This window comes from Microtus ochrogaster, linkage group LG10 (assembly GCF_000317375.1).
Source record: "Microtus ochrogaster isolate Prairie Vole_2 linkage group LG10, MicOch1.0, whole genome shotgun sequence".
Lineage (NCBI taxonomy): Eukaryota > Metazoa > Chordata > Mammalia > Rodentia > Cricetidae > Microtus > Microtus ochrogaster.
The window spans coordinates 11,906,140-11,913,848 of record NC_022035.1 but is presented as its reverse complement, the minus strand read 5'-3'; positions in this window follow the sequence as shown (position 1 = coordinate 11,913,848).

Sequence of the window (7,709 nt, the reverse complement as noted above, 5' to 3'; positions counted from 1 at the left end):
GAGGATGTGGAGCAAGGGGAACACTCCTCCATTTTTGGTGGATATGCAAATTTGTTCATCCATTTAAGAAAACAATATGGCCATATTAAAAAAAAAACAAACAGGGAATTGATCTACATCAAGACCCAGCTATACCACTCCTGGGTATACTCCCAAAGGACTCCCCATCCTCCCACAAGAGCATGTGCCCAACCACAATCACAGCTGTTTTATTCATTGTCTTAGGGTTTCTAGTGCTGCCACAAAACAACATGGCCAAAAGGCAAGGTGGGGAGGAAAGGATCTATTTGGCTTAAACTTCCACTTGGCTGTTCATTAATGAAGAAAGTCAAGGACAGGAACTCAAACAGGGCAGGAACCGGGAGAAAAGAGCTGACGCAGAGGCCATGGTGGGGTGTGGCTTATTGACTTCCTTCCCAAGGCTTACTCAGCCTACTGTCTTATAAAACCCAGGACCACCATCCCAGAGATGGCACCACCTACCCTTGGCTGGGCTCTCCCCCATTGATCACTAGTTGAGAAAATACCTTAGAGCTGGATCTCATGGAGGCATTTTCTCAGCTGAGGATATTTCCTCTCTGATGACTGTAGCTTGTATCAAGTCGACACACAAAATCAGTCAGCACGACTGACCCCTTATAATTTTTTTTTTTTTTTGGTTTTTCGAGACAGGGTTTCTCTGTGGCTTTGGAGACCCCTTATAAATTTGACACAAAAGCACATCACTATTAATCCATAACCCTTTCTTTATAATTCATCCCTAACATCTTAAATACCCTTAGAAGTAAGTACCACAGTCTCTACAAATTCAAACACATTAAAATTTCATCCCTTTAAAACAGCCAATTTCTTTAAAAATCCAAAGACTTTTAAAATTCAAGTCTTTCAGCTGTAGGTTCTAGTAAAATACTTTCTTATTTCAGAGGGAAAAATCAGAACCCAGTCACAATGAAATCAAATCAAAACAAAATTTCAACTGTTCAGTGTTTGGGATTCACTCATGACCTTCTGAACTCCTCCAAAAGATTCAGGTCACTTCTCTGGCTCTGCCCTCTGCTGTACACACAGCTTGTATTCCAAGTTCAGGCACACTCCACACTACCACCGCTGCTGTTCTTGGTGGTCATCTTATGGTACTGGCATCTCCAAAACACTGGGGTCTTCTGTGCTGACTGGACTGTGCTTTCACCAATAACCTCTCAAGGACTCTCTTCATAGTGCCAAGCCTTACCTTTTTTTTGCATGACCCCTTCAGTTCTGGGCCTTCAACTGCTATTGAGGCTGCACCTTCACCAGTCACCTTTCCCGGCTTCCCACAGTGCCAGGTCTCAGCAGCTCTCCGAGAACCTTTCATGTCTTTAAATGAAATACCACCTGGGTGACTCTTACACATTAAATAGCAAGTCTGACTGCTAGTATAAGGTATAACCTTGGTCATCTCTGGAACACAGCTTCTCTGTGTTCTCAGGAAAGACATCTCAGAAGATTTCACCTCAGTAATGCTGCTCTCTTTCTCTCCCCCACTTCTCTTTCTCTCTCTTTTTCAAGACAGGGTTTCTCTGTAGATTTGGAGCCTGTCCTGGAACTAGCTCTTGTAGACCAGGCTGGCCTCAAATTCACAGAGATCTGCCTGCCTCTGCCTCCCAGTGCTGGGATTAAATGTATGGGCCACTACTGCCTGGCTGATGCTGCGCTCTTCTTAACCACTGCTAATTTCTTAGTTCCAGCTGAGCACCATTAAGCATTCCATCAAAGCAAAACTTTGCTTTAACAGTGTTGGTATCTTGTCAATCGGTGGCTGTCAATCTGCAGTTAACCAGAACCACAGATTCTTAATTCAAAATAACAAATAGCCCTGATAGAATCTTTAAACTTCCCTCTGAAACTTCACAAGCCAGGCCTCCATCTTCTGCACTGCTCTCAATATTTTTATCTTCCTAGCTCCCACAGAATATCCCACGGAGTTCTTAACACTCAATGGTTCTCCATGTCTGATGTAAAAATGATCTTCAGATCGCCAGCTCCTTTTAGCTTTGTTGGCTGCAGCATACTTCTTTATCTTGGGCTGGTTCCCCTCCTTGTTAGCAGCTTTCTTCAGCAGGTATCCCATAATTCTGGCATCTTGGGGTTTCCAAGGCAATCCAGTCAGGCTTCACCTTCATAGCTTCATACAATGGCCTCTCTAGGCCCCTTCATGGACACCCCTGGACACTTGCCTGGCCTCAGTGACTTTCCTTAATTGCAAGCGCAAATTTCATAACCACTTTTTTCTTCCTTAACTCTAAAGTCAGAACCATGTGGCAAAAGCTGCCAAGTTCTGCTGCTTGTTCAATTACATTTTTCTGGTTTCTGGTTTCCACCTTCACTGCCTAAGTCTGGCTGTTCTGAAATTGGATCTGTAGACCAGGCTAGCCTCAAACTCAGAGATATAGCAGCCTCTGCCTTCCCAGTGCCGGGATTAAAGGTACGCACCACCACAACAGGCTCTAAGCTTTTCCATAGTTCATTTTCACTAATTGGAAACTTAGCTGGGTGGGATCTTGCCCTAAGGTCACCGCTCCCTTTATTCCATTTCTTACTCTGTTTATCTCCTTGAACACAGGACTTGGCTCTATTCTACTCCCTGGAACTCACTTTCTCCTCAAATATATTTTTTGCTCAGCTTGCTCCTTTTCATTGTGTCTTCAGTAGAGTCAACACTAGTAACAGCACAACAGTCTGTAGTAGGCTGCTTTGAGATTTCCTTTGCCAAGAGAAGTAATGAAGAACTCCTCACCTTGGCCTCAGGCACACTTTTCAGACAAGGGTAAAAAGCAGTCATATTCTTTGCCAAAATATCACAAGGATGATTTCCAGGCAACATGCTAAAATTATTCTCCTCTGAAACCTTTTGAGCTACATCCCCCCCAGCCAGTTCAAATCACTGTCAGCATCACTGCCTTCCATGACCCCACTGGTCGGCCAGGTAAGCAGGGTTTAAAGCATCCCACTAGTTTCCCACCCCAAAGTCCCCAAATTCAAATTCCTCCAAACAAAACCAGTTAGGGCTGTCTCGGTAATACCCAACTTCTGGCACCAATTAGTCTTAGGGTTTCAGTTGCTGTAACAAAACACCATGACCAAAAGGCAAGTTGGGGAGGAAAGGGTTTATTTGGCTTATACTTCCACACTGTTGTTCACCAGTGAAGAAAGTCAAGGACAGGAGAAACTCAAACAGGGCAAGAACCTGGGGAAAGAGGTGATGCAGAGGCCATGCTTACTGACTTGCTTCCAATGGCTTGCCCAGTCTACTTTCTTATGAAACCTAGGACCACCATTCCAGGGATGACCCCATCTACCATGAGCTGGATCCTCCCCGACTGATCACTAATTGAGAAAATACCTTAGAGTTGGATCTCATAAAGGCATTTTCTCAACCGAGGCTCCCTCCTCTCTGATGACTCTAGTTTGCATCATGTTGACATACAAAACCAGATGTACATCCATAATAGCCAGAACCTGAGGACAATCTAGATCTTCCTCAAGTGAAGAATGGATAAAAAAAAAATGTAATACATTCACACAATTGAGTATTACTCAGCCGTTAAAAACAATGACATCTTGAAATTTTCTGGGAAATGGATGGAACAAGAACAGATCACCCTGAGTGAGGTAACCCAGATCCAGAAAGACACCATGGTATGTGTTCACTCCTAAGTGGATGTTAGCTGTAAAGTAAAGGAGAACCACACTACATTCCACAGACGCAGAGAAGCTAAGTAACAAGGAGGGCTCAAGCAGGGGACACATGAATCTCCCTGGGAAGGGAAAGAAATTGGACATTGCCCGTGTATGGGGATTGAGTGGAGTTCTGTAATGTGGTGGGGTAGGAATGGGATCAGGAGAGATTAGCTGTGGAAAGAATGGAGGAAAAAGTACTAAGGAGAGACAACTGGAATCTGGGGGGATCCCTGGAAGGATGGCCCGCCTATAAGATGTGCTGGGGTAAAAATGGTGCAGAAATTGTAGGAGTGACCAATTAATAACTGGCATAGCTGGAGACCCTTACCCTGAGAGGGAGTTCCACCCTGAGGGCTAGGACCTAGAGGTGGGATGCTCCAGAGAGCTAAGATAAAACCAACAAGGAAAAAAAAAAAGGTCAATAAAATGACTCCCAATGATATTGTGCTATACTTATAGATTAGTACCTAGTCTAATTTCCATCAGAAAAACTTCTTCCACCAACTGATGGAAACAGATGCAGGCAGACCCACAGACAAATATTAGTCGGAGCTTGGGAAATACTTCCAAAGTGAGAGAAGGAAGAATTGTAGGCGTCAAAGGGGTCAAGAATACTATAAGAAAACCAACATAATCAACTACCCTGGGCTCATAGGGGCTCACAGAGACTGAACTGACAACCAGGGAGCCTGCGTGGGACTGACCTAGGCCTTCTGCGCATGTGTTACAGTTACACAGCGTGATCTTCTTGCCAGACTCCTGAGAGTGGAAACAGAGGATGTCTCTGAATCTGTTGCCTGCTTTTGAGAAGCTTTCCTCCTATCGGATTGTCTCATTCAGCCTCAGTAGCAGAGGAGGTGCCTCGTCTCACTGCAGCTTGATATGCCATGGGGGACTGATATCCATGGGAGGCCTGTCTATCTGAGGAGAAACAGAGGACGAGGAGTGGATGGGACTGGGGACAGGAAGTGGGGGAGCTGAGAAAAGAGGAGGGAGAGAAAACTTTAGTTGAGATGCAAAAACAAAACAAAACAAAACAAAAAACCCAAAACAAATCTATAAGTCTTCTAAGAAGTCTTATAGGGTTGTCAAAAATATCATTTGAATGCCCAAGCGGGCAGTTGTGTTTATAAGAAACAAGGACTGTCTTCCACCTCCCATGAAAACAATAAATCTTACCTTCCTGGGATGCACATCTTGCCAAGAAGCAGCTTCCATGACAGCCTGACTGGCTGCCTTGTCCTCCCATTGTGATGGGTCCTAATTAATTTATTCGGAGGGGTGATGATACTCCCATAGAACTACCTCAAGAATTAAATTAGGTCACTTGTGGAAAAACAGGTAGGACTAGAGATTATCATGTTAAGTAAATACAGACTCAGGAAGAGAAATGTCACTGTTCTTATATGTAAAATATGTACACACATGTATTTGTGTGTGTGTGTGTGTGTGAGAGAGAGAGAGAGAGAGAGAGAGAGAGAGAGAGAGAGAGAGAGAGAGAAGGGGACTAGTGAAAGCAGAGAGTACTGAAGGGAGAAGGTGACATGGGGTAAAAAATAATCACAGTACAATCGTATGTTATCATAATAAAAAGAAACGAAGACACTACGAGAGGTTGTGAAGGGTATTTGGTGATGACAGCCAATGCTGGGTGCAAAGCCCTTTAGTGAACACAGAACGGAGCATGGGAAGCACATCCAGAATGCAGTCCCAGATCCTGCAGCAGTCCTGTGCTTTCTGCCGGCTCCTAGCTTCCTTCTTCTCTGCCCCTATTTGACACCCACTCACAGAACTTAGATCGACAAAAGGTGTGTGTGTGTGTGTGTGTGTGTGTGTGTGTGTGTGTAAAACTATGCCGTATGCATTTGCTGCACATAGTTTCCAGTACTCACTAACTTTCTTAGGGTGAAGACTTTGAAAGTCTCATCCTTGGAGTTTATCACTTACAATTGAATGGAAGTAGTTCTTCTTCATATTTGACTTAGAAACTCTAACAAAGAATGTAAAATGCCGATTATGACTGCCATCATATGCTAAGGATTGATAAACATTGGGTCAATCACTACGTCTTTTTCTTTGCTGAGGATTACAATCAATTGCTAGGGTGTTTGAATATCTGACTTACATCTCTGTCCTTAAGTGGGGTCATGACATAAAAAATTCTCTTGGTGTAGGACAAGATATGTGTGAGCATATAATAGCTGTCCCAAACTTGGTAGGTGAAAAAGGGTCATGAATTAGCTTTCCAAAAGTGCCGAGTTTTTAGAAAGTCATGGAGGTAGGAGGGGTGTAGGCATTTAGGAATGTAGATGACAAGGTGTGTGTATGGAGGAGTTGGAAGAGGCTGACTTACAGCTTGATACTCTAAGTTTGGGTGCAGAAATGCTGTCTTCTTCCTGTGCTTTGGCCAAATAACAAAGATTAGATCAGAACAAGAGCTTCTAAACTGTGAATTCATATCATCTACACCAGTTCCCTAGAAACTTGTTAGGATAGGAACCTTTGAGCCATATTCAAGATTTACTGCATCAGAAAGTCTGAAAAATGGAACCCAGTTGTTCATTTTCCAGAATCCCCCAGGAGGTTCTGTTGCTAACTCCAGTCAGAGAACCATTGAATCGGATCAAGAGTGAGAGTGGGCATAGGAAGCCCAGACAAGAATTCAAAGTAAGCCTCATGAGAGCGGCTGGTTCAGAAATGAAGTCCTGGCTACAGTGACAGAGACATTAGGCACAGTCAAATGCAAACAAGGGTTTTATATAGCAAGACAGTCTGCATGTTAAGAATGCCTGGGAATAGGATGTCTTGTGGGTGGCAGGGTATGATAAAATAGCAATGGCCTGTGAGTTAGAAAAGGATCAAGAAGACGGAATAAGATGGTGGGAAGTAACTAACCAGTAACTAACCTCCTTGAAGATGTCACGGTCTCCAAGTCTGAAGTCATATGTCTGCTATCCATTTATCATGGCCTAAGAATTGTGTTCCCAAGTGATGTTGTTGCATCATCCTACAACTCAACACAATCTCCAAACTTGGAAGCATGCGAACAAACACATTTTCCAGTTGAAGACTGAATCTAAATAATTAGCGTAGCCATCCCTGTGGATTGAAAATGCAACCATCAGGCCCTACCCCTTGAGATGTGGCCCTGCCCCTGGCCTGCTGCTGCACAGTCGGAGGAGAAGTTTAGCTGAGACTGAGCTGACCAGCTTCCCTAACACCCAGGCCCAGATTCAGGATCTTGAGTTGGCATACCCCAACACCTACCCCATCTATGAGCTCTGGAGCACTGTAGAGGCCAGTCCTGTGGAAGCAATGACTCGGGACAACAGAAAGATAGTCAAGAGGAGTCTTGATGGGGTCTAGCATAGATGGTGTATCAAAAGTCAGAGCCTCTGAATCAGACCAATAACTCATTGCAATGAAAGCTGTTGGGACCAATGGGTATACCGCGTGATGATAGACCCACACCACAGCACCCAGTACCACTAAGACAGACGAATAAGTGATGGAGAGGTGGGAAAGATGGTGGAGCAGAGTGGTACAAGGACAGCAGGTTGATGTCCAGAGATGCTGGCGAAATGTACTTTTTTTTTCAGTCTTAAATTTTATTTTTTATTTATTTGTTTTTGTTTTCTTTTGAGGGAGAGGTTATAAAGGTGGAGGCTGGGATATGGAAAGACTGGCAAATGGGTGGGACTGGGGTGCATAATGTGAAATTCCCAAAGAATAAATAAAATGCTATGTTAAAGAAAAAACTTTTAAAAAAAAATCTGGCAGCCTTTTCTCCTCCTCCTGGTGATGTGGCATGTCCTTCTGTATATGTGTTGCTTTTATTGATTAATGAATAAAGCTATTTTGGACAATTGCTTAGCAGAGTAAAGTCAGGAGAACAATTAGTACAAAGATAGATAGATAGATAGATAGATAGATAGATAGATAGATAGATAGATAGATATAGATGATAGATAGATAGATAGATAGATAGA